The sequence below is a fragment of the Crotalus tigris genome, unplaced genomic scaffold (genome assembly GCF_016545835.1).
Source record: "Crotalus tigris isolate CLP2741 ecotype Arizona unplaced genomic scaffold, ASM1654583v1 scf7180000018750.1061991, whole genome shotgun sequence".
Classification (NCBI taxonomy): Eukaryota; Metazoa; Chordata; class Lepidosauria; order Squamata; family Viperidae; genus Crotalus; species Crotalus tigris.
Genome location: NW_024097182.1, coordinates 907,442 through 933,301, shown reverse-complemented (window position 1 = coordinate 933,301; position 25,860 = coordinate 907,442). Strand labels below are relative to the sequence as shown.

General features: G+C 40.4%; 1 protein-coding gene across 2 annotated transcripts in view; it reads left to right on the top strand.

Moving 5' to 3' along the window:
• Positions 1-3,199: 3,199 nt before the first annotated feature.
• The window catches only part of LOC120313634 (protein eyes shut homolog), a 445,596-nt gene continuing 422,935 nt past the window's right edge, over positions 3,200-25,860 (top strand). For both annotated transcript variants that reach the window (XM_039355730.1, XM_039355729.1), the window contains exon 1: positions 3,200-3,361. The gene's annotated coding sequence lies outside the window, so the exon portion shown is untranslated. The remainder of the gene's footprint in view (positions 3,362-25,860) is intronic.

Below are 25,860 nucleotides of genomic sequence, written 5' to 3'. Positions count from 1 at the left end.
AGCTCACAAAATTCACAAGATCAAAAGATATGTGATCCGCCCAAACACCATAAGGGAGCTTATGACGCAATACCTCACCCTGTTTTTGAGAAGGAGCAAGGTCCTTCTTCAAATGAGCTGCAGCTTTACCAAAAACAAATAAATAAAAATCTAAGACATTACATATTCTTTCATTTGATATTATTTACTGATTTGTTTATGTACCCTAACTCCACCCAAAAGATCATTTTCCCCCAAACCTGTGCCAAACACAAAACCAGAATATTTATGACTTTTTAAATACATTTAAACATTTTATCAAAAGAATAGAATTTCGATACTGACCGGCTCAAGGTTGACTCAGCCTTCCATTTTTCCAAGGTTGGTAAAATGAGGACCCAGATTGTTCAGGGCAATACGCTGACTCTGTAAACTGCTTAGAAAGGGCTGTAAAGCACAATGGGGCAGTATAAATCTAAGTGCTACTGCTATTGCAAAACAAATTGCTTTTGATGATATAAATAGCTTGTTTCTCTCTCAGTGATGATATATTTCTTGCATGTACCTCCCAAAATATGACCTAGAGAATCCCTCCAGTATATAAGTTCTATTGCTATTGCTAATAACTATGACAATTTATCATAATGACAGGTTTACGAAGAAGACACCTAAGAAACTGTATTTTACCACTCACCCATAAGAAAGTGAAGTGCGTTAAGATATGCCTTTTTTTTACCATAATAAAGACAATTCTCAAAATATTCAAAAACAATTGTCTATGGATCAAAATGCCTTGTTCCTGTTACCATCCTATATAGCCCTATAGTAAGTATGGGGGCATTTTGGCAAATTTTCAAAGTGAAATTAAACAAATTGTTTTGAAATACAGTGATGGATAAAACTGCCTATTATATTTTTTTTAAGTAACCAGTTGCCACATGGGTTCCTAAAATGATTTGATTTAGCCATCTGTTTTATCATTCAAATACCTAAGTGTGAACACTATCCAGATGGCTTTCATGCATGTTCCACAAAAATATGGAAAATTGTTACCGTAAAAGTGAATTATGATAGGGAAGTCCACTCTCCCAGATATTGTTGGACTGCAATTCACATAATTTATTACCCTTGTTGGCAAGATGTTCAATCTAGAACATGGCAGGTTATTGAAACAGCAAGCTGATAAATGTACCTCACAGCAAGTTTAGAGGTAAGATTAAGCTTCATGCAGAAATAACACATTACATAAGGCCAAGTCCAGAACCAATATGAGAAATCAGGTTCTTACTAACTACATAAATCAAAATGTAATGAACTTTCCAGCTTGATTACAAGAAAAGGTCTCTCCTTCACCTTGTCCTGAGAGACATTGATCTCTGAAATTCCAAAATTTCGTCACTGTAAATCAGGGGTCTTCAAACTTGGCCCTTTTATGACTTGTGGACTTCAACTCCCAGAATTCCTCATCCAGGCACGCTGGCTGAGGAATTCTGGGAGTTGAAGTCCACAAGTCATAAAAGGGCCAAGTTTGAAGACCCCTGCTCTAAACATATACAAAGAGCCTTAATAACAGGGGTGTCAAACTGCCGGCCTGTGGGCTGGTTTCATCATACTGAAACCGCACCCACCCCATTGCCAGCAATGCAAAAAGAGTTGCGATACGTTGCGACACGTCATGTGACGTGGTGAGTTTGACACCTGTGCTTTACAATATGACAGTTACAATATGACAGAGTTATTGCAGGGTAAGTCTTGGAAGGAATCCTCCTTACTTTTTCTTTTTACTTTTCCTCCATCACTTAGACATATATGACCTTTTGCTTTTTGCATATATGGCTTTTTAATTCCAGTGCTGCCTATGGGGATAAAACTTCCATTGTGGGAACATGGAACAAACAGAGAGGCATCCATTGATAAAGTTGATTGGATTCCAAATCCATCATTGCTTCACTTTGAATCAAAAAGAAAAGGACAGCACACAGAAGACTTTTATGAATGTGCTCCAGGTGAGGCAATGATTCAGTAGAATTTCTGAATAAATTACATTGGGCTCTCACAATATAAAATTGGGAGGGACAGTTGCCCAGCAAGAGAAACAATCCCCATCATTTTGAATTCTTCTATCTCAAAAGGAAATGGACCACTAAAGCAGCAGCTCTGAACATTTTCTCTCCTTGCAAAGCTTTGCTTCTCTGAGGTAACTTCTCTGAGTGATCTGAGTCCCGGTTTCCTTAATGCCCTTGTACTAAATTTGAGCCTAGTCAGTACAACCTCAAAGCAGATAGAAGGAAGACTTGCACTTTCAGTCCCAAGAAAGTTACTGGGCCTTCTAGTGTCTCACCTTTGTTCCCCTAATTCGTTTCATTGATAGCCTATGTCAAGCAGAATATTATCCTGCCAAATGCGACATAGTAAGCTGTCATAACAACATTTTTTAAAAACAGCATTGCTAACCACAGAGGTGTCAGAAAGACTAAAGAAAGTCCAAATATTCATGGTACAGAGGAAAAAAATGCATAAAATAAGGCCTTCTATATTTATATATAATAAATATTCTCCACAGAAAAAATGTAGACAAACTTTCCCTTCAGTTCAATTTTGTAAAGGAAATGTTTAGCTAAATGAATCCCTGCCTAATACTGGAAATAAAGAACAGAATTGTCTCAACTTAATCCAGGTTTGGGTTAGCAATGAAAAGCAATCTCAATAATTGTTCAGAACTACTTTCTTTGTTCCTGAGAGTTCTTTCCAATACTAAGTAAAGGTGGGCTGACGGACAGGGGCTTTATCCCATTGCATTCTGGGATTTAAAGTTTTCAGTACAAGTTAGGAAAAAAAAGTTATGATACCTGAATCAGAAAAAAAATAGCATAAATAACCCCTGGTTAATGATTTCATGTTAATTTCATGTTAACAGTGTTGTTAGAACTGACAAATAATAAAAGAAATAACATGTTACAAATAAAACTACAGATCAGCATGCTAATAACATTGACATTATAGATGTAAGTCTTGGAGCATCAACTTCCACATTCCTATAATGCACCATCCAGTTCTTTGAAGCACTTCATAAATATTTGTATTATTGGTGTAAATAAGGAAGGGGACATATAAAAGTTATGCTTTCTCTATTTCCAAAAATGGCACTGAAAGTATTAGTGGCTTTGCTTTTCTTATCTGCAAGGTCTCTTATATCCTAGTTGCTTCTTTATTCAGTATATCACCTTCTGATCCCATCACTAAACCCTCAGTGTCAGATTTCCTTAGTGATCAGGACCTTCTTTCTACATAATTCACTGAGGCTGAAATTCAGACTGAAAACAGTTGATTTGTCATGAGTCCAGAAGGACAAGGAAACATCCCTCGCCGATGAAATAAAACGGTAAGTTGCATTTGAGTTTTAAATGATTAAATTACATGGCAGTATTTTATCTATAGTGTACATGAAGAACAGATGGTGGCCTGTCGTATTCATCCTGAGATTAGATAGATAAAATCTAGGCCTTATGTTAGCCTCCACCTGTTCTAGGATTTATTTATCAGCAAAGAATAACAGGTTACAGAGTTTAGATATTTGTTTTTCTTTTGGAAAATTAAAATATATCTTAAAAACTCTATAATTAATGCAATTGGTAAAGGTTTCTACAAACTATTTCCAACTAACGGCAGCTAAATATTATAAAGGAATATAAGGTTCATTGGCTAAAAAGAAAATTAATCATCTCTGCCCCCATTATAAATATTATCAATAACTGTTAATAAACAACAGCAGGTGGTTTACACAGGACAAGCAATAAAATACATGGAAATTTGAAATAGCAGTTTGGCTTGTTTGTTTTTTACTGTAGGCAATGGCAAAGTTATATTCTGCATTTTATATGAAAGTAGTTTATTCTACACACTGGCAAGATGTTTATCTTGAAACAATCAAAAAAAATTAGTCAAAAGAGAACTTACAGTTAGAAAAAGATAACACAAATCCTTTATTTCCAATGCATTCATCATTTTTGTTTTCTTTGAACAAAACAATGTTTATGTCTCTATTAATTTTAATGAAAAACTAGAATTAATTTTCCATCTTTTGGGCAGGGTCTTATTATACATCTTCCAATTATTTTCATTTTATTTTATTGTGCTACCTATTTGGGAAAAAGTTGAAGAGTAGATCCACTGACACTGTGCATCTTTTATATTTTATTTTAATAAGGAAGTAATCTTTTTTTAGTAAAAACACATTAGATACTTCAAACTTTACTAACATTTATATAATTTACAAGGTAACAATCTCCATAATTTTCCTTTGTACTTTCCTTCATGGCCTTACCATTAGAGAACAGAATGCTATGGGCATTCTACTGAAGAAATTATATGCAGTGTGTATCTTCCTCACTTTTAATTAACTATAAACACTGCATACAGTAATTACTCATAATATCTAATTATACTTTTGAGTGATTTGTTTGTTGCTATTGTTAATGAGGATGAAGATTTCAAGGATCTCAATACACAGTATGTCCATTTAATTATAGGTTAAAACCTTATTCCAAAGTAATCAGGGTGGAATATTATAACTATTGTGGGGAAGCAAAGGGGCTGCTAAGAATAATTGTCTATGATCAGCTTGTACTGAGGAAAAAATGGTGAAGTTGTATCATGGTTGGTATAATTTTATATTGGTTTAAAGTTTATAATGTACAGTTCGGACATTACTTAGAAAAGCCTATACCATACCTATAAATTAGTTTATTTTTGCTCTTTCCTTGCTTCAAAAATTCAGAAGAGCATCTTCCTTTTCCTCCTGTCCTCCATTGAAATACAATCTGCGCTTGCTTCATCCTGAGCGTTTCCTGGAAACCTGGGATTTAAATGATTTGAACATTTATCTTCCATTTCAGAGTATCATGCTAAATAAATACCGCTGTGTCACTCGGAAACAGACAATTATCTTAGGAACTTATTAATGTGAAAGCTTGCACACGTTCCCTAGTCCTTTAGCACTAGTCCTTGAAAATCCCTAGTCCTTTAGCACAATTAATAATAAAATAAACTGCTAAAAAGCCACTGGATTTATCTCCAGGTTTTTTTGCCATTTTTGCCAAGGTCTGGCAAAATGAAAGTCCCTTCTGGGTCCCTTCAGCTAAACACTAGCCTTCAGAATGGCATCTCTCCCCCCCCCTCCCCTGAGATCTGCATGGCTTCCATCTTACAAGAGTGAGGAATGTGGCCTGTAGATCCATAAGTGTAGAATTCTGTATGGCAAAATGTGGCCTGTAGATCCATAAGTGTAGAATTCTGTATGGCAAAACTAAATTCAGAGATGTGAATTTAGTTTTGCCATATCTAGCTATATGACTGATAGCATTGCAGTGAAAGCATAAATTTTGTTCTCTCTTTCTCTGTTTTTCTCCTGATGATAGGGATCTTTTGATTGTGCGACTTTGTATACATTGTTTGGTTCTGGACTCCAAGGAAACCATTGGGTGCAGAGAGGCTGTAAATGCCCTTCTACTTGCCATTTTCTGACTGGCTCAAATTTTTCATGTTGCTATCTATTACAACGCAATATTAGAACAGCTCTTTCAAATGATCTGGGATGCCTTGTCTTACCAGTTCATCTTTCAGTTCCTCAGCAAGCCCTTTTTAAATTGGTCAATGAGAGCCAACTCATCCCATCCCATATCTAATAATTTAAGATCCAACATTCTTTTGCTGATTTTTGCCTTAGTCAGCGAATTTCATGGTTTCAAACACAGAATTGTGAAAGTTGCTTCTAAATCTTTGCATGAAATTTTGATAATTGTCCAGTTCAAGGTTACTTATCTCAACTATAGGAAATGGCCGATCTCGCTGTCCCCTTTTCAGGAAACTCAGGATGAAAGTTACCTTGGAGTGATCTATGGAAACCTTCTTAGACAACCCAGAAACAGTTCACTATGAGTTGTGAAGGTTTGGGATTAGTCTTAATAATAATAATGATAAAGTTGGAAGGGACCTTGGAGGTCATCTAGTCCAACCCCTTGCTTAGGCAGGAAACCCTATACCATTTTGGACAAATGGCTGTCCAGTTTCTTCTTAAAAACTTCCAGTGTTGGCACATTCACCGCTTCTGGAGACAGGTTGTTCCACTGGTTAATTGTTCTAACTGTCAGGAAGTTTCTCCTTAGTTCTAGGTTGCTTCTCTCTTTGGTTAGTTTCCACCCATTGCTCCTTGTCCTGCCTTCAGGTGCTTTGGAAAATAGCTTGACTCCCTCTTCTTTGTGGCAGCCCCTGAGATATTGGAAAGCTGCTATCATGTCCCCCCTCGTCCTTCTCTTCATTAAACTAGACATACCCAATTCCAGTAACCGTTCCTTATATGTTTTAGCCTCCAGTCCCCTAATCATCTTTGTTGCTCTTCTCTGTACTCTTTCTAGAGTCTCAACATCTTTTTTACATTGTGGTGACCAAAACTGGATGCAGTATTCCAAGTGTGACCTTACCAAGGCATTGTAAAGTGGTATTAATACTTCATGTGATCTTGATTCTATCCCTCTGTTAATGCAGCCTAGCATTGTGTTGGCTTTTTTGGCAGCTGCAGCACACTGCTGGCTCATATTTAAATGATTGTCTACTAGGACTCCGAGATCCCTCTCACAGTTACTACTATTGAGCAAGGTACCCCCTATACTATACCTGTACATTTGGTTTTTCTTGCCTAAATATAGAACCTTACTTTTTTCACCGTTGAATTTTATTTTGTTAGATAGTGCCCAGTGTTCAGATCTGTCCTCCTATATCCTAAGCCTGTCTTCTGGAGTATTGGCTATTCCTGCCAGCTTGGTGTCGTTTGCAACTTTGATGAGTTCCCCATCTATCCCCTCGTCTAGATTGTTGATGAAGATGTTGAAGAGCACTGGGCCCAGAACAGAGCCTTGGGGCACCCCACTACACACTTCCCTCCATGTAGATGCGGTTCCATTGAGGACCACATGCTGAGTACGGCCGGTCAACCAACTATGGATCCATCTGGTGGTGATGCTGTCTAACCCACATTTTTCTATCTTCTCAAGTAGTAGGTTGTGGTCTACTTTGTCAAATGCCTTACTGAAGTCCAAGTAAATTATATCCACAGCATTCCTCTGGTCCACTAATTTTGTCACTTGGTCAAAGAATGCAATAAGATTTGTCTGGCATGATCTTTTTTTGACAAATCCGTGTTGGCTTTTAGTAATGACTTTATTTGCCTCTAGGTCAGTGGTTCTCAACCTGTGGGTCGGGACCCCATTTGGGGTCGAATGACCATTTCACGGGGGTCGCCAAACCACGCTGTCCGCCATTTTTTCCCCTTTTCCCTAGCTGTCCTACTCCCTCTTATTGATGGCCACACCCACTTGGGGGTCACCACAACATGGGGAACTGTATTATGGGGTCACGGTATTAGAAAGGTTGAGAACCACTGCTCTAGGTGTTCTCTGATTCGTTGTTTGATTACCTTTTCCAGAATCTTCCCAGGTATTGAGGTCAGGCTGATAGGACTGTAATTTTCTGGGTCCTTTTTTCCCCTTTTTTGAAGATGGGAACTACATCAGCTCCTTTCTAGTCCTCTGGTAGTTCCGCAGTGCTCCAGGATCTTTGAAAAATATAGTTCAGTGATTCTGAGATCACATCTGCCAGTTCCTTAAGAACCTTGGGGTGTAATCCATCTGGTCCTGGTGATTTGAACTTGTCTAGACTGGACAGGTGCTCACTTACCATTTTCTTGCCTATTTTAACTTGTGTTTCTATACTGTTTTTTATGGTACTATTTTTAATAGGTTGGTCTGTTTTTTCCCTTTGTGTAAAGACAGATGCAAAAAATCGAGTTAAATAGTTCTGCTTTCTCCTTGTTGCTTGCCACCTTCTTGCCACTTTCACCCACTAATGGACCAATTGTTTCCTTCACTTTTTTCTTGTTTTTTACATGTTGAAAGAAGCTTTTTTGTTATTTTTGACTTTGGTTACAAGCCTTAGTTCATTTTGAGCCTTAGCTTTTCTCACTTCGTCTTTGCAGGCTCGAGCTATTTGCTGATATTCTGACTTAGTTATGTGTCCCTCTTTCCACTTTCTATATTTGTCCTTGAGCTGCTCAAATTTCTCTGTTAACGTAGAAAAACCGGCAGTACTGCAGGCTATTGTGATGATGCTGGCTGAGGTAGATTCCATTCCAACTACTATGTTAGTTACCTCATGGCATATTGAAAGTTAGCTACTTGTAAATTTACCTGTTGTTGTTACCTGTTGCAACAAAATTTGAGCAAGGTGTTCTAAGTGGAGTACCCTGAGGATTGGAGGCCATTTCCACTAACAAAGGACTTCAGTCTCTTTTGAAAAAGACCATGAAACTTACAAGACTAATGTCAGCCCTACTAGGCATACAAAATAATGAGATCAACTTCACAGGAAAGCTAAAACTATTTTTTATTGAAACTGGCTATAATAACAAAATCTTGAAAGTTTGATTATGCGTACTCCACCTTTCAATTGTTCAGTGAATTCGGTAGATATCTGATCCAAATGTTATTTGGACATTCTAGACTACAAAAAAGCTTTGCCTAAACAACAGCTTCTGTATATCTTCAAGACCATCTTCTTTATCTCTACAAATAGGCTGGAATAACAGAATTTTCTAACTCTGCTTATGCTGTACTTCCTCTCCCTCTTATATTCAGTTAATCAGAGAGGTGTTTGCCCAAATCAATGTCAAATATTACCTTGCTTCCCAAGACTTAAACAATTTTCAGCTTTTTGCAGATAACAATGTTTGTACATTATTGTGACAGTCAAATATGCAAAATTATGGCATTGTTATTTCAATAAAGTACAGTTCTAGTTTTTCTATAGAGTTGATGTTTTGGTTTGGTCTACCTAATGGAGCTGGCATTGATTCCTATCTTGTAGTAGGAAGACTTGATGTAGCCTGTCCAGGTCAAAATTCTTTATTGTTAAAAGTTACTGTTTCAATTAAGAAATGCCTCCCTGGAGTGTTTGAGTGTCTTTAGTTACACCTTGTTGTCAATATGGCTGGGACGTAATGTATAATTTGACACACCTCAATTACAATGAAATGTTAAAATGCAAAGTGATTTGCTCCTGTTTATCTTTACATATGGACTCTTTGGATGCTTTGCAGAAAAGCTTAAAATGAGCTTCTTAACTTCAGCTCTGATATGATACTACAAAATCCCAAGTAACATAATTTGATCTAATTGTTTCAAAATTTGCTAAATTAGAAATGCAGATCTTAAGCAATATTCTTGATGAAATTTGGTTTTGGGATTCCTTCATTTTTTAAATAATACCCTCTACATTTCCTTCCTTTTCCTTTTCTTGTGGCATCCCATATATGTGGGGATGCCAAAATGCCTAAAATAAGGCTTCTGAGTTTTGACATGAATTCAGATTGGTATTAATGGAGCTATAGGCCAGAAACTAGTTTATGCTTCCAGGTTGTTGTTTTTTTAAGCAGTGCCAATTATGTCTGTCTCCTAAATTCTTTTAAGAGAAGTACAACAACTTTGATTTGTAGATTTTGGAATCATTGTTTTCCTACATAATCACCGCTAGTAGGAAAAGATTTATTATGTGGTATATATGTCATCATGTACTCATGAGAGAGGCAAAGGCATAATGATTTCATTTCTGCCATGATATATGCCATGTTGCCATCTCACAGAGATTTATTATTATAAACCAGTTGTATTTTGCCATTCAAATGATCAGCATCAGGCCTCAAAAACTGGAAGCTAACCTGACTTTGGCTTCAGAGGATGCTCAGTACACATACACAGAGTTAGATACACAAACAAACAACCACATCAACCAAATCTTTCTTGATTTGTCAATCCTATATATTCTGTAGAGAAGGAAAAAAAGAAAAAGAAACAACTATTTATGATTCCCTCTCCACCCCGGAATAAAATTTGTAATGGCATTGTGTTTTACACTGCAAGCCTTCAGTCATTTTGTATAAAATCACTTTTATAAGGTTAACAAATCAAATGGACAGATGATCAATGTCAGACCTATTGAGAAACTGCCTGTGCAAACAGAATACAAGATTAGCTTCAAGTCTATCACTCAAGGCATTGATTTCCATGTGTATATTAATTCACTGCTTGGATATGTCTTGCAAAAGTGACCTTGATCTTAAAATGCATTTAAACATGAGTTTCACATTAAACTCTGAAGGATATTCAAGGTTCATAACTATTAATATATCTTGAACATTTTCAATATTAGCCCAATTTATTGGAGCAATTCTAAAACAAAATGATACTTGTTTAAAGGTAAATTTAGTGAAAAAGAAAAATAGGGTAAATAACGAGGTCTTTAGGGCCTATAAAAGGACAAGAAGGGTTTGGGCCAGCCTAAGGCCTTGAATGGAACAAATGGATTCTAATGCTTTAACAGTAAGTAATCTAAGAAGTCAAGAAGAGCAGACAAATTAGGTGCCAATAATTGTTTCAATCTTTTCCAAAAGTTTTAAATTGAATTTGAAATGGTAGTTACATTCTTTTTCTCAGGCAGCAATGCTATTGCCTATTCATTAAAAAGTCTAACGCTAACTCAATTTGCACTTATCGTTTTAAAAATGTCCTGATAATACGAATTGCTTTAGTTGAAAGGATTTGAAGTAATGTTTTAAAAATGGTATGCCTAAATCTTCAACATGATGTGTTTCTATTGTGTAGCTTATTTAGTTCTACAGTTCTTGTCATATTTATATGACTGACCATGCCACTGGGTAGCATCTACAAAATTAAAAATAATCTATACAGAGAGGCGGTCCCTTAAATATCCTCATACTCCTTCTCTAAAACTATTAATATTAAAATAAATAAGGCAGATGTGTAGAGTTTCCTTTTTCTAATTTTTGTAGTCTATTTTTATGTTTTTTTTCTTTTTTTAAGTACAGTTGCTATATTTATAAAATGGTTTTTGATATAATATCAAGATGAAGTTCTTTTTTGTAATATATTTTATTGATTTTTTTTAAACATAAATCACAATAATTGGTGAACAGTGTGTTGTCTGGGTTACATTTGAAAAACAACCATTAACAATTGATTTCTATAATCCATAATCCACATAATGGTTTTAGTTGATTTCCTCTTTTCCCAAAATATCCTCTTTTGCAAACATTGAGTTAATACAATTCTTATTATTTTGATAGATAACAATTAAATATATAATTTTTCCCCATATTCCTAAAAATAATAGTCACATCAATATAATATTTATTTTTTATCCAATCATTCTGGTTGCCTTATCATAGATCCTGTTACAGTCCTTATTTTAATTTGTTTCTCCAACCAAATTCTAGGTATTCTTACTGGTTAAGATTTTCTCAAAAATTAATTACTTTTAAAAATTTAACTCTATTTTTCCATATGAACCATCTCACACTTTTACATTTCTTAAGGAATAGATAGAACAATGAAAAAAAGAAAGAAAGAAGAGCAAAAGTAAAGAAACATAAAAAATAACGTACTACTTAAAATATATATCCCTCCTAAGCTAATATATATATATTTCCTAAATTTCTTATTCTTTTTAACCATAATTAAAAATATGTTTAATCTTTAAACATTCCATTTAATACATATCAAGCTGAAGCTCTGCTTGATTTTTATCTCGAATGTACTTCTTAATTCTTCTAAAAAATTATCTTTAGCCCAACTACTACACAGCATCAAAGGATTCAGTTCCCATTTAAACTGTAATAAGGCTATGGACTATAGAGATGTAATAAAAATGGAATAAGATTGGAAGTTGTCATTCTCCCAGTGGAAGATATACAGTAGTTATCCATGCTCATCTCTCTATTCACTGTCAAGGTGAGGAACATTATGCAACAATCTTAAAAAGAATAAAAATATTTAACTGACCAATTAAAATAAACAAACAAATGATCTAAGAAAGAAGAACAGGGAATCTAACTAAATCTAATTCCCTATTTTATGTGTATCACTCCATATCTTTCTTTGTGAATCATTATTGTTTCTACCATGTCTGTATATCAATTAATATACTACCATTTCTTCTTTGTTGTGCAACAAATGAATAGTATACAGTATTTATTATCTGTGCTTGAGTAGGTATTTTCTTTGGCTGAGTAAGATAGAGTATTTAATATTTGAAGTACTTGTGCACCAAGGATCAATAAGCTGAGGACTTTTAAGCAATTATAACTTTTACAAATTGAGGGTTTCTGTCTTTAAATTTGCTTATATCTAAATGTTCATTTTTGTTTTTTTAATGGCACCTGTTTTTATAAAAGCATACATTTCAATATTTTGCCAGATTTTAGGCTGTAAAATATCTATAGGCTTGGTTTTCTTTTTCCTTTACATTACCTTAGCCATTCAGGTGAAATATCTTTTAATTTTACTTGCCTAATTAGTCTTCAGTATATAACAAACTGGGTAAATGCGACACATTTCATTAAAATATCCATTTATTTTATCTAATTCTATTTTTGGCACTGATAAGGTATCTCGGGTTACTGCCATCAGGCATTTCATAATTTACTCATTTTTATTAGTATTATTATTATAAGGTTTTCACCTAAATTGGCTATCAATGTTAGAACCTAAGTTGCTTTCATTGCTATTACGATATTTGAAAGAAAAATAAATCAGATGCTTCTTATTTTAATGGTACTGCTAGCTTAATTTCCTTGTTTTGCATTGCCTATTTAGGAATTAATGAGACATACCATCTTTTTGCAATTGAGTCTAAATTTCAGTAGCTTCTCTCTTCTGTCACCATTCCTTGTTCCATATTATAAGAAGTATTTTGAACAGTCAGGCATTATCACTGCAGAGACCTTCCCAGACTATGATATCATTTAAATATAGGACAACTGAAACTGTTGAAGAAAAGTCAATTAAGAAAGTAGAAGGGAACTGTGAAAAAACAAAAACAAAAAGTGCTATGATGTACACCACTATTACATGTGCTTTTGAAAATAACCCTTTTGAGGGGACTTCAAAAGCTCAGCTTCTACTAACTCTTCAAGCTGAGTTCTTTAGAACCACTGGCTGAAGCAATATAATGTGAGCAACTATACATCACTATACAATCTTATCTTAGGTTTGGTGCCTGCAAATGGTGCCTCAATTTTTAAATAACTGAGGACAGTTATTTGAATTCATGAAAAGGAAGAAATGGAATCTCCACAAGTTTCATTATATGTTTATTCTTATCCCTTTGAAAGTATACAGTCAAATCCTTTAAGCATATCTATATTAGTTCATTGTCCCAAGTTCAGATTGTCCCAGTTTGTATTTCTGAGATGCATTGCAATTTACAGACTGATTTATGTCATGGATGTTGTAACCTCAGTATATATTTGAATTGATAGATTGAAAGATTTTAAGTGCATATTTGAGGGATGTCAGTGGTTTAGTCTAATGTAAATAATTTACACTGTATATGTCATAGTAAGCTTAAATGGCACTTGCAATACTTGTGGAATTTTAAACTGTACATTACAATAAAGAAGAACACATTTTCCTTTGTACATTATAAACAGTTGGCCACCATGCTTGCTATAATTTATATTGTAAGTGTTATACGTGGAATATAAGCCTGTAGTTTTCTTCAGGGGAAAAACACAGTATCTTATACCCTCACACAGATCTATCTATCTATCTTTCTATCTATCTATCTATCTATCTATCTATCTATCTATCTATCTATCTATCTATCTATCTATCTATCTATCTATCTATCGTGTCTATCTATGGTATCTATCTATGGTATCTATCTATGGTATCTGTCTATAGCAGTGATGGCAAACCTTTTACTGACCGAGTGCCCAAAAACCAGCCTGCACTTGCTTCGTCCATGCTCTGTCCCTACCCCGCCCACCGCAGGGCCACTAACTGCCTCCATGGCCTGCCACAGATTGCTCAGGTGGCCCAGCAGTGTGATGATGGCCACACCCTCCACCCACACCCCACAGCATCAACTGCACGTGGCGGGGCATGAGAGCAGAGTCTTGTCCCCGCTGCCCGGCTGCCATGTCATTGGCTATGCTGCTCTGCGGGGGCCACGCTCGGGGGCAACTCTCCTCCAGGGAGGCTGCTGGTGAGGAGGGGGCTGGGGGAGGTGGGGCTGGGGCAATGGCATGCAGGCCCACAGAGAGGGCTCTGAGTGCCGCCTCTGGTACACGTGCCATAGGTTCACCACCACGGGTCTATAGTATCTATCTATGGTATCTATTTACAATATCCATCTATGGTATCTATCTATGCTGTCTATCTGTCTGTCTGTCTGTCCGTCCATCCATCCATCCATCCATCCATCCATCTATCTATCTATCTATCTATCTATCTATCTATCTATCTATCTATCTATCTATCTATGCTATCTATCTATGCTATCTGTTTATGGCAGGGGTGCAATGTCATGTGATGTGTTGTGATGTATCGTGACTTTTTTCCCATTGCCGGCAATTGGGTGGGCATGGTTTCGCCATGACGCATCTGGCCCATGGGTTTATGGTATCTGTCTATGGTATCTATTTATGGTATCCATCTATGGTCTCCATCTACAGTATCCGTCTATGGTATCTGTCTGTCTGTCTGTCTGTCTGTCTATCTATCTATCTATCTAATTAACTATCTATCTATGGTATCTTTCTATGGTATCTGTCTATGTTATCTATTTACGGTATCCATCTATGGTATCCATTTAAAGTATCTGTCTGTCTGTCTGTCCCCCTGTCCGTCTATCTATCTATCTATCTATCTATCTATCTATCTATCTATCTATCTATCTATCTATCTATTCATCCATCCATCATCCATCCATCCATCCATCCAGGTGCTCATCTTCCCCAAAGGGGACTCTGGGTAGTGCACAATGATAGATAAAACAGTCAGTATAAAAGGGATAAAAATCTAAAAAGTAATAAACAACATTAAAAAAAAATAATTCTGGGCAAAGGGAAGATAAAAATGGCCCCTTCGGCGATGGAACCCTCGCAACAAATCTCTAGTTCCTGGGAGCCCCAGGCTTGGCATCAGGTCTTGAAGGTCTTTCAGAAAATTAAAAGGAGTGGGGCCAATCTAATTCCAAGGCAAAAGATGTTTCATAAAGTGGGCACCACAGCAGAAAAGGCAGATGTAGGTTCCTAGCAAATGGTACCTGCAGCATGACTCCTCTGTGAGATCTAATGGGGTGGTCTGGGGAGAAGCAGCCCCTCAGGTAGCCCATGCCATGCCATGAAGAGCTAGCACCTTGAATTGGACTCAGAAGCAAACTGGCAATCAATGCAGCATGTGGAGCAGAGGTGTAACATGAACTGCCCTTAGGGTGCACAAAACTGTCCATGCTGCCACATTCTATACCCACTGAAGCTTGGGATACTCTTCAAGGGCAGCTCATATATAGTGCATTGCAGTAGTCCAATTTATAGAATTTTAACTCAAGTTATGTATTGAATGATTCAAATGAAAGGAATCAGAGGAAAGTAACAGTAATTTCTGACTGATCACCTGATATTAGAGCAATAGAGATAGGAGTATGGATGGATGCTAGTAAAATACATAGATAGTAGTAAAACTAAAAAAAAATACAGCCAAAGATTGTATAGGATGATAATTTGTGGATCAAGTCAGTGTCAATACCATTACTTTACTTTACTTTATTACATATTTTATTTTTCACATTTCTGAACCACCCATTTCTCTCCCCTCATACACATACACACATACACAATACAGACACAGCGAGAAAGTTTGATCTATAACCACATCCTTTCTAAAATCTTATTATAGTTACTATTATCTCTCCTACCTGTATATTTTTTACAGTATTCCCAAATATATCTTCTTTTTGCTTCATCCTTCTCACGTTTGCTTTTTTGGCACAGATTTTTATAGAAAAATATTTAGTTTGACAGGTCAGATAGGTAAGAATAAGTTGTAAACTCACTCCTGCAATCAAAAGAGAACAGGTGATGAAGGCACTTTAAAACAGAATAAAACATTATGAAGTATATATACTTGAAGGCAACAGCAGCAAATATAACAACTATTCACCTCTGTTCATTTAAATAAAGGAAGTGAAGATTTGCACCAGATGTGTCAGCTTTATCAAGTTAGGCTTTTTGTCTCTTATCTCACGTTATGCTAAACTAAATTAAACAGCTTCATCCACAGCCACCCCTTCTTGTCCAATTTGCATAAGTAGCAGTCTTTATCACTTTCACTGCAATTTCTTTCAATGTACTATAATTCACTGAGCTGAAGCCGAGTCTTTTCCCTGTGATTGATATGATATTTCCAAATAGTCACTTTCCTTATGGCATTTAAAAAGGACAGCAGATGATGATATCAAGATTATTAGGAGAGGAAGTTTAATTTTGTACCATGTCAAAACCCTTGCTGTAATTTCCATCACAAAAAGGGTGCATGTAGTGTGATTGCCTTTTCTCATTACACTCATTGTCAAAAGAATAAGATTCTGAATTTAATTGTCTAGAATAGTTTATGAAGAAGAATTCTATAATAAGCAGCCTTTGCAGTCTTTCTGTAAATATTTTAATATTTCAATCCGCAACTGTTTCTGAAAAAACATCTTAAGATAAAATCAAGAAAGATAATATAATATTATAATAGAAATCATAAGATAAAAGCAAGAAAGATAACATAATATTGTTCAGGTAATGCAAACACAACTCATTTTTTCTTGTAATGAGAAAATAAATTTCACACTGAAACATGTCATCGTGACTTCAGCAATCGCTGGATTATGTGTTGAGTCAGAAATGAAAAGTCATAGAAGGATTTCTAGCCACTAGGCTCTGCTGCTGGTTGGCTGTTACTAATGTCAGTTCTGTGTACGTTCCCTCTCATTTTCTTCTAGAAGGTCTTTGAACCTCCTCATCAAATGGGTGAAACAGGGATTCTTAGAAGAAAGGGCAAATCAACAAACATCACTTCCTATTTTTCATCCAATGGGAGCATCCTTGAAAGCTCATTCCACTCATGACAACTTCTCATACAAGCTGTTTGCTTTCAAAACACTAGACATAGATAAATGACTAGAATATGAAAGAGATAAAAATAGATAGCTGTTGCAACTAAGGCAGTTTAGTCTAATAGTTAGGGCAACAGGCAATGAACGCTATAAGAACGTCCTGCCGGCGCGCGAAACAAACGATCCACCAGGTACGTTGCGGTAGTCAACAAAGGTTTATTTCTCCGTTGAAAACAAAACCAGCTCTGGGACACACCCCTGCCCTGCGTCCTAAATAACCCGATCACCACACCCACTGTGTACGCCCCAATCACCCTGATTATCCCCGTAGATTACAGCCCCCACCTGTACCGCGCCTCCACCCCGCCCCCTTCCCAGCAACCACCACTTGTCAGACCCAGCGTCCTATATTTATATGTCCATCTTGCATAATGCCGGTCTATCCCGTCCTCTCCGTCGGCATGGTAATTAGTCCTATGGGCCGTTCGTCACTGTGTAAGCGCCGGCAGCAGTTCATTCACGTCGCCGGTGCTCGGCTCCCACAGGGCTGCTTAGAGCGCTGTACGGAGATTCGGGTACCGTGCATCTTCCACACGCAGGTAGGTCTCACGCTGGGTCTGACATTCGGCTCCCCCTTACCATAGAGCCCCCTGAAATGGAACATGAACAATTACATCCATTATCTAGCCATCGTGGGCGTATCACCCATCCTCTAGCCCCTTAGCTTGTGTGGCCACATCCTGTGATATCGACGGGTGAGGGCAGGGGCGAAAACATCCTCCTCCCGTACCCAGGATGCCTCAGATAAGGGGTATCCCTTCCATAACACCAGGTAATACAGGGTGCCTCTCCGCCACCGAGAATCTAGTATGTCTTGTACCTCATACCTTCCCGGGGCAATGGGTCCTGGGGGAGGTTTGTTGTGGGTGTCCCCCTCTACAGGCTTCAACAAACTCACACGGAACACTGGGTGTATCTTACCAAGCAATTCCGGCAACTGAAGCTGCACCGTAACAGGGTTGATGATGCGTACTATGCGGAAGGGCCCAATATATTTTGGCGCTAGCTTCTTGCATGGTACCTGTAACTTACTATATTTGGTTGATAGGTACACCCGATCACCCACTCTTAGTTGCATTGGTAGTCTACGACCCTTGTCAGCCTGCTCTTTCGCTATCCTTTCCGCGTGCTGTAAGGCCTTTTTTACTGTACCCCACACCTGGCCTGCACGGGCCATCCAGTCTCCAGGCTGTAGGTTCACGTCTCCCGGCGCCTCGCCCCCAGGCAGCGTAACTGGGTCGTAGCCGTAAACTACTTGAAATGGGGTCAACCCGGTGCTTTTATGTACTGCGTTGTTATACGCTAACTCTGCGAATGGCACGAAATCTATCCAATCCGACTGCTGGTAAGATACATACGATCGCAGATATCGTGAAATCGCTGCGTTAGCCCGTTCCGCCGCCCCATTGGTACAAGGATGGTATGCGGAACTCAGTCCTTGTGTGGTTCCGATGCTCGCAAGGAATTGACGCCAGAACTGGGCTGTGAACTGGATGCCCCGGTAGGAAATAATTCGACGGGGCACCCCATGTAATCGATAAATATGTTGCACGAACAGTTTTGCTAACTTCCTCGCAGACGGCAACCCCTTGCAGGGGACAAAGTGTGCTTGTTTCGAGAACAAATCAACAACCGTCCATATGACCGTGTAACCCCTGACGTTTGGTAACTCAACGAGGAAATCCATCCCGATGTCCTGCCAGGGCCGAACTGGGTTAGACACCGATTGTAACAGTCCCATCAGTCTCTTCGGTACCACTTTAGCTTGTGCGCAAATATGGCATTCCTTGACATACCGCTCAATATCCTTCCGTAGGCTAGGCCACCAGAACCGGCGTCTCGCCAGGTGGAGCGTCTTTACAAATCCAAAATGACCTGCCACCTTGGAGTCGTGACATTGGTGAAATACGCGATGACGCAATTCCGAGGGGATGTATAACCTATTCCGATACCAGGCCAATCCATCACGATGGGTTAACAATCCGGGATTCGCCTGCAACCAAGGATCGGTCAACAATACTGACTGCAATTCCTCCTCCAACGTTACCACTTTTGCACATCCCTCCGTCTGCGCGGGAACCATACTACATATTGGCATAATAGTTTGAATCACCTGTTCCTTTTTACTATCATATTGTGGTAGTCGTGAGAGCGCATCTGCTAAGAAGTTCGTCCCTCCGGGTACTACCTTCAGGCTAAATCTGAAACGCTGAAAATACTGTGCCCATCGAACGTGTTTTGGCGCCAATTTCCTCGGCGTCTGGAGGACCATTAGGTTCCGGTGGTCCGTCCACACCTCGAAGGGGTGCTGTGCACCTTCCAATAAGTGGTGCCAGGTGGATAATGCCCATTTTATTGCAAATGCCTCCTTCTCCCACACCGCCCACCGTCGCTCTGGGTCGGTAAATTTTTTGGAGGTGTATGCGCACGGTTGCAAGTCGCCCTGTCCGTTACGTTGCATCAAAAGCGCTCCGACGGCCACATCACTGGTGTCGGCTTGCACCACATATGGTCTACTCAGGTCAGGGTGTAATAACACTGGTTCCTTTGCAAATAGTCGTTTTAGCGACTCAAAGGCCTGTTGACAGTCCACAGTCCAATCTAATGCTTGTTTAGGGTGAGGTTTGCCAGTCGTGGTTTTGGTGCGTAACAGTTGGGTTAATGGTAGGGCCATGTCGGCGAATGAGGGGATGAACTGTCGGTAGAAATTGGCAAACCCCAAGAATCTCTGCAGTTGACGCCGGGTCCTTGGGGCCTGCCATTCTAAAACACTGCGAACTTTACTAGGATCTATTTCTATCCCTGTAGCGGAGACTCTGAACCCTAAATAATCAATCCGAGTCTTGTGAAACTCGCACTTCGACAATTTACAGTATAAATTGGCATCCAGTAATTTTCGCAGTACTGTCCGTACTAATTGCACATGCTCTTCCAACGTCTGTGAGTAGATCAGTATGTCATCCAGATATACAAGGACACCTCTATATAGATGGTCATGCAACACTTCGTTGATCAGTTGCATAAATACAGCCGGCGCTCCTTGTAATCCGAAAGGCATCACCTTGAATTGGTAGCTACCCAGGGGACAGTTGAACACTGTTTTCCACTCATCCCCTTCCTTGATGCGTACCCTATAGTATGCCTCACGGAGGTCTAGTTTTGTAAAGATTTTCCCAGCTGCCAAATGGGTAAGTAGGTCTTTCATAAGTGGCAGGGGATAAACCTGGTCTATGCACACAGTGTTCAGGCCTCGGAAGTCTACACACAATCGCAATCCCCCGTCCTTTTTCCCCTGGAATATGACTGGGGCTGCTATCCTCGAACGTGCTGGCTCTATAAAGCCCCTAGCCAAGTTCTTATCAATGTACTTTCTCAATTCTTGCAATTCTGCAAACGTCATAGGGTACATTCTGGGTTTAGGCAGCTTGGCCCCAGGAGCGAGTTCGATTGCACAATCTGTCCGTTGGTGAGGTGGCAAACAGTCACACTCCCGTTCGCTGAACACAGCTGCGAGGTCTTCATATACCCGTGGATATCGAACCTCGCCCTTCTCCTGTACCGGTTTTGAGGAGTTTAACTCCTTACCCCTAGTCTGGTCATCCGGCGGCCGTGGTTGAGGACCACTGCTAGCCTTAGGTGTCTGGATCCCTCCGCCCACCAGATCATTGGTGTCCACTTATCCATCCACGCTAACCCCAGAATGACAGACTCGGACATAGTGGGAACAACTATGAAGCGTATAAGTTCCCAATGACCCCCTATATCCATTCTAACAGGTTCCGTCACCAATGTAGTCGGAACCCCCCCCCAACAGAGAGCCATCCACTTGTTCAAAACGAATTGGGGATTTTAGCCGGGCCACTCTGATCCGCATCTGTTGCACCACTCCCTTACTGATTAGGCACCTTGTGCACCCTGTGTCCAGTAATGCTGAAAGGGGCATCGACTCACCCGTAACCGGGCTTGTTAATGTAATCGGGATGGTGAAGGGGACGATGGGTTCACTCACCATTGGATCCTCCACCGGCTCTTCCTCCTCGTACTCCTGCAATATAGGGGACGCCTCATCGGGTTTCTGCTGGATCTGCGACTGTCCCAGTTGGTAGGCAACCCGTGATTTCTCTGCTGGTCTCTTCGGCGTGATCCCCGGTGTCCCAATCGCCGTAGGTGTACCTGTTAGCTTGGGTATTCCACACTCCGCGGCTCGATGACCCGGCCGGTTACAGCGGAAGCATCTGAAGGTAGGCCTCGAACGTACCGTTCCCGGTAGGGTCTGCGTGGTACCACCCACGGGCTGATCCTGACTTCGGCGGGGCCTATCCTCCCGCCTTCTGGGATGATCCCTCAACCCGACATCCAACTCTACCGCTGCCCTATACCAGTCGGCTAGACGCCCCACCACCCCCCTGACTATACATGCTTGACGGATGGTGGTATCCAGGCCAGTGCGGAAGTGGTGGATTAGCAAGCTGTCTGGCCATGACCTGAGTTTCCCTGCCACCTTTTGGAACTCGCGAATGTATTCCTGTACTGGTCTACCCTTTTGCTGCAATCCCACTAACTGGGCCTCAGCCCGTAGTTGGCGTGTTGGGTCCTCAAACCTCGTTTTCAGTGCATCGAGGAAAAGGCCTACATTGGCCAGCTCCCTGGCTTGGTCGCTATATAGGTCTGCGGCCCAAGCAGCGGCCTCTCCTTGCAAACTCGCCGTGACAGCTACCACCATTGCCCAGTTGGACGAATACAGGGTTGTATAACGATCCAGATGGTTCAGTACATGGCTAAGGAATACCGCCAGATGGTCCGGATCCCCATCGAACGTGAGGGAAATGGGTGGAGGATTCCACATCATCTGCTGAGGCCATGGAACCGGCACCTGACCGCCATATGTGCCCATCCCTGGATGCGCCATAGGACGGGATCCCGCTCCCAGGGAGCCCGCCCCATCCCCGTCCGGACCCTCTGGTGAAGGCCGCACCCCCCGTGTGTCCAGTCCATACCGTGGCCGCTCGGTTCCGGTTTGCCTTGCCATCGGGTCCCGTAGTGTGAAACGACCCCCGGGCGGTAAGTTAAACTCCGGGCTTGCCATTTGAAAGCGGGGCACATACGGGGTGCTATCCTTAACAGGGCTGTGTATGGTAGTTGGGTAGATACGCTCCCCGAACTGTCCCCTAAGGACCTCTAACGTATAATGCCCTGGAGCTGTGGAGCAGCTCCAGTCCTCTTCGTCATCCCCGGCCATTCGGCGTTCCCTCCAGCCGGCGAAACTGGGTGCCAGCCGCCGCCCCCTACCATCCTCTGGGAGACCTGCGGCTGAACCAAGCCACCATTTGCCTTCTGCTAGCGTAGGCTTGCGCCGTCTAGTTCCTGGATCCACAGCCGCAGGGCCACGTCCCCTCTCTTTCGGGCGCACCGCCGGCCGCTCCGCCCCCTCAACTCCAGCGTCCGGGCTCTCCAACTGCTCGTCGGCCTCTGTAGGCTCCTCGCCAATAATCGGGTCCACCTCCTGTGTACCCTCGGCCATAGCCCCGCAGCACCAGCCGTCCGCGCGAAGGGCGAGAAGTGTGAGAGCTGGTTTACTATAAGAACGTCCTGCCGGCGCGCGAAACAAACGATCCACCAGGTACGTTGCGGTAGTCAACAAAGGTTTATTTCTCCGTTGAAAACAAAACCAGCTCTGGGACACACCCCTGCCCTGCGGCCTAAATAACCCGATCACCACACCCACTGTGTACGCCCCAATCATCCTGATTATCCCCGTAGATTACAGCCCCCACCTGTACCGCGTCTCCACCCCGCCCCTTTCCCAGCAACCACCACTTGTCAGACCCAGCGTCCTATATTTATATGTCCATCTTGCATAATGCCGGTCTATCCCGTCCTCTCCGTCGGCATGGTAATTAGTCATATGGGCCATTCGTCACTGTGTAAGCGCCGGCAGCAGTTCATTCACGTCGCCGGTGCTCGGCTCCCACAGGGCTGCTTGGAGCGCTGTACGGAGATTCGGGTACCGTGCATCTTCCATACGCAGGTAGGTCTCACGCTGGGTCTGACAAACGCCAGCTGGGTGACCTTGGGCCAGTCATTCTCTCTCACCCCAACTCAACTCATAGGGTTGTTGTGGGGAAAATAGGAGGAGGAAGGTACATTGGATATGTTTGCCACATTGCGTTATTTATAAAAATAGTAAAGGTGGGATATAAGTAAGTAAGTAAATAAATAAAAAAATAGATAGAGTCCCTGTGAACTTTACTCCACTAATTGTTGACTATGGGGGGGGTGCTTATCTCCATTTCAAGGCCATTGAGCCAGTGCTGTCACGTCATGTGGTCAGCATGACATCACAGAGCACTGTTACCTTCCGACTGAAGTGGTACCTATTTATCTATTCACATTTGCATGCTTTCAAACTGCTAGATTGGCAGGAGCTGGGACAAGGATAGGATCTCACCCCTTCATGTAGTGCTCAGGTCTCAAACCGGGGCTGCAGATTTTCCAGGCAACAAGCCCAGCATCTTTAATCAATGAGCCACCGTGCTACCCCAAGTAAATAAGTAAGTAAATAAATAAATAAATAAGCAAGCAAGCAAGTTTACTGTCTAATTTAGCCATATTTTAAGATTGTTTCAAAGAGGCATTTTTGTCTAGTGAACATTTTAAAAGCAGTGTGCATGTAAATATAATTTTTGTGTTGCTGTTCTTCATATACAATAGTGCTTAAAAGTTTGTGAACCCTTTTGAATTTTCAATATTTCTCCATAAATACAATGTAAAATGTGTTCTCTTTTTGCACAAGACTTAACACCAGATAAAGAGAACCTAATTCAACAAATAAGTCAAGTATGCAGAAATATTAAAAGTTCTGAAAGGTTCAGAATCTTTTAAGTTCCATTGTATCTATAGTGAATCAAAATAGTCTCTCTTCAGCAGCACCATACCCAAATTATTTTTTTATTCACAATTATTTTCCTAAATGCTGAAATAGGTACAATCCACTAGCTATTTTACAGTTCATTGGTTTCTTGTTATGGTAAAGCAGCGTGGCAATCTTTTATCATATACCTTGATTTGCCACAAAGTACCAGGAGTTCAGCAACAGTATCTGCATTTAAAAGAAGTTCATAGGTTGAAGTAACACAAACTGTATGACTTTAAAAAAAAAACACCATCAAAAAACACACAAAAATACCCAAATAGGAATTAGTTAGAATTACCCCACCACAAGAGACTTTTACTTCATGTCAAAACAGTCCTTAGCTTCAGTGAGTGAGGCAGAGTGAGGAGGAAATCACACAATTAGTCACACCAGTGTGACAGCAAAACCTTTTGGTGTTACTGCTGGGCTTAGGAAGAGCCTATGGAAAAATGTATTTTATGATGAGGTCTGGCATCAGCATATATCATATCAGCCCCAGCAGGTTAGCAGTGTCTATTGCTGACCTCTGTCCTTGCATTCCAGAACAGTTTAATGAATCGCCTTCAAAAGAAGAGCTATATCCCAAGAGCTGTTTCTTATTCAGTGTGCCTAAGTAATAATACACTTTCTCCCCAGCAAATAATGCATCAATTTAAGTGGATACCCTGACAGACAGTTAATCATTCCTTGCTCTGTATTCATTTGGCAAAGAACAATCCATTCTAATTGCTTAACATAATTTGTAGAACTGGCTACTTAAAACGAGTCTTCCAGAAATGAGGTTCATCATAGAAGGAATGTATCATAAACCATCAATCCAAATTTGCTATTAGAATATAAGCATGTCCACTTTTCAGTCTTTCTATCTTTTGAAAGAGTGCTGTAGCCAGAGATTAATGAGAAGTTAAAGTAGACGAGGTATGTTTTTCTCTTGATTTCTTTTCTAATTTGCTACAGATACTGACGGTTGTTTGCCAATATCTTTTTATTGTTTGTCTAAAGCTTTTTGATATAGATGTTCTGAACTTGTGTAGTTGTGCAAGTTCAATGGTAACTTCATGTTCCAAAGTTCTTAAATAATGTCAGAAGATCGAGTGACCATGTACAGAGAGTGAAGGTCGTAGTCTTTTCAAAGTATTTTTTTTTCCCATATAGAATCTGAGATTATTTTCTAAGGAAAGAGGAAAGATATGTTAAATAGTAAGTGATAAAACCTTTGGAATCTTTATCTAGAAAATCTACAGCCAAAGATTCCTGCTGTCAATCAAACTAGATAATACTGGATTAGAGAGACAGACCATCTGCTTACCATAAAGAAATTTTCTATGATACTTTTTTTGAGGGAAATCTTAATAATCTAGAAATCTGAAAGTAGCAGATTTATGTAGCAGTAAATGACACAGTGCAATGGTTGTTACAACCTATGGGAAAAGGTATCAATTGTTTTGGATGATCAGATTCATGATATGAACAGCCTTGTAGAGTAGCTCTTCCTGAGAAGCTTTTCTCCACTTCCCCAATAAGGGCTCATTGCAAGTTAACAATTATAAGGTGACCAACTTTTTTACAATGAAAAGGAGGACATAAATAAATTGAAGAAAAAAATATTGTAAAAGCCCCGTGGCTCCCAAAGCACCAGCCATGCTGGCTCCGGGAGGCAGCCCGCCGTCGACATACCCCGCCTGCAGCCGCCCCACCAGCACCACCGCCCACCCTGCACAGTCCTGTGTAGAGAGGGCCCCACACATGGGGGGCAGCCAGCCGCTGCCACCCCTTACACCCCTGCCCGCAGCACCCCTGCCACCCCTGCCCGCAGCACCCCTGCCACCCCTGCCCGCAGCCATTATTGCCTTAGCAGAGTTGAAGATCAAGAGAAACTTACAGCTCCAATCTCCTCC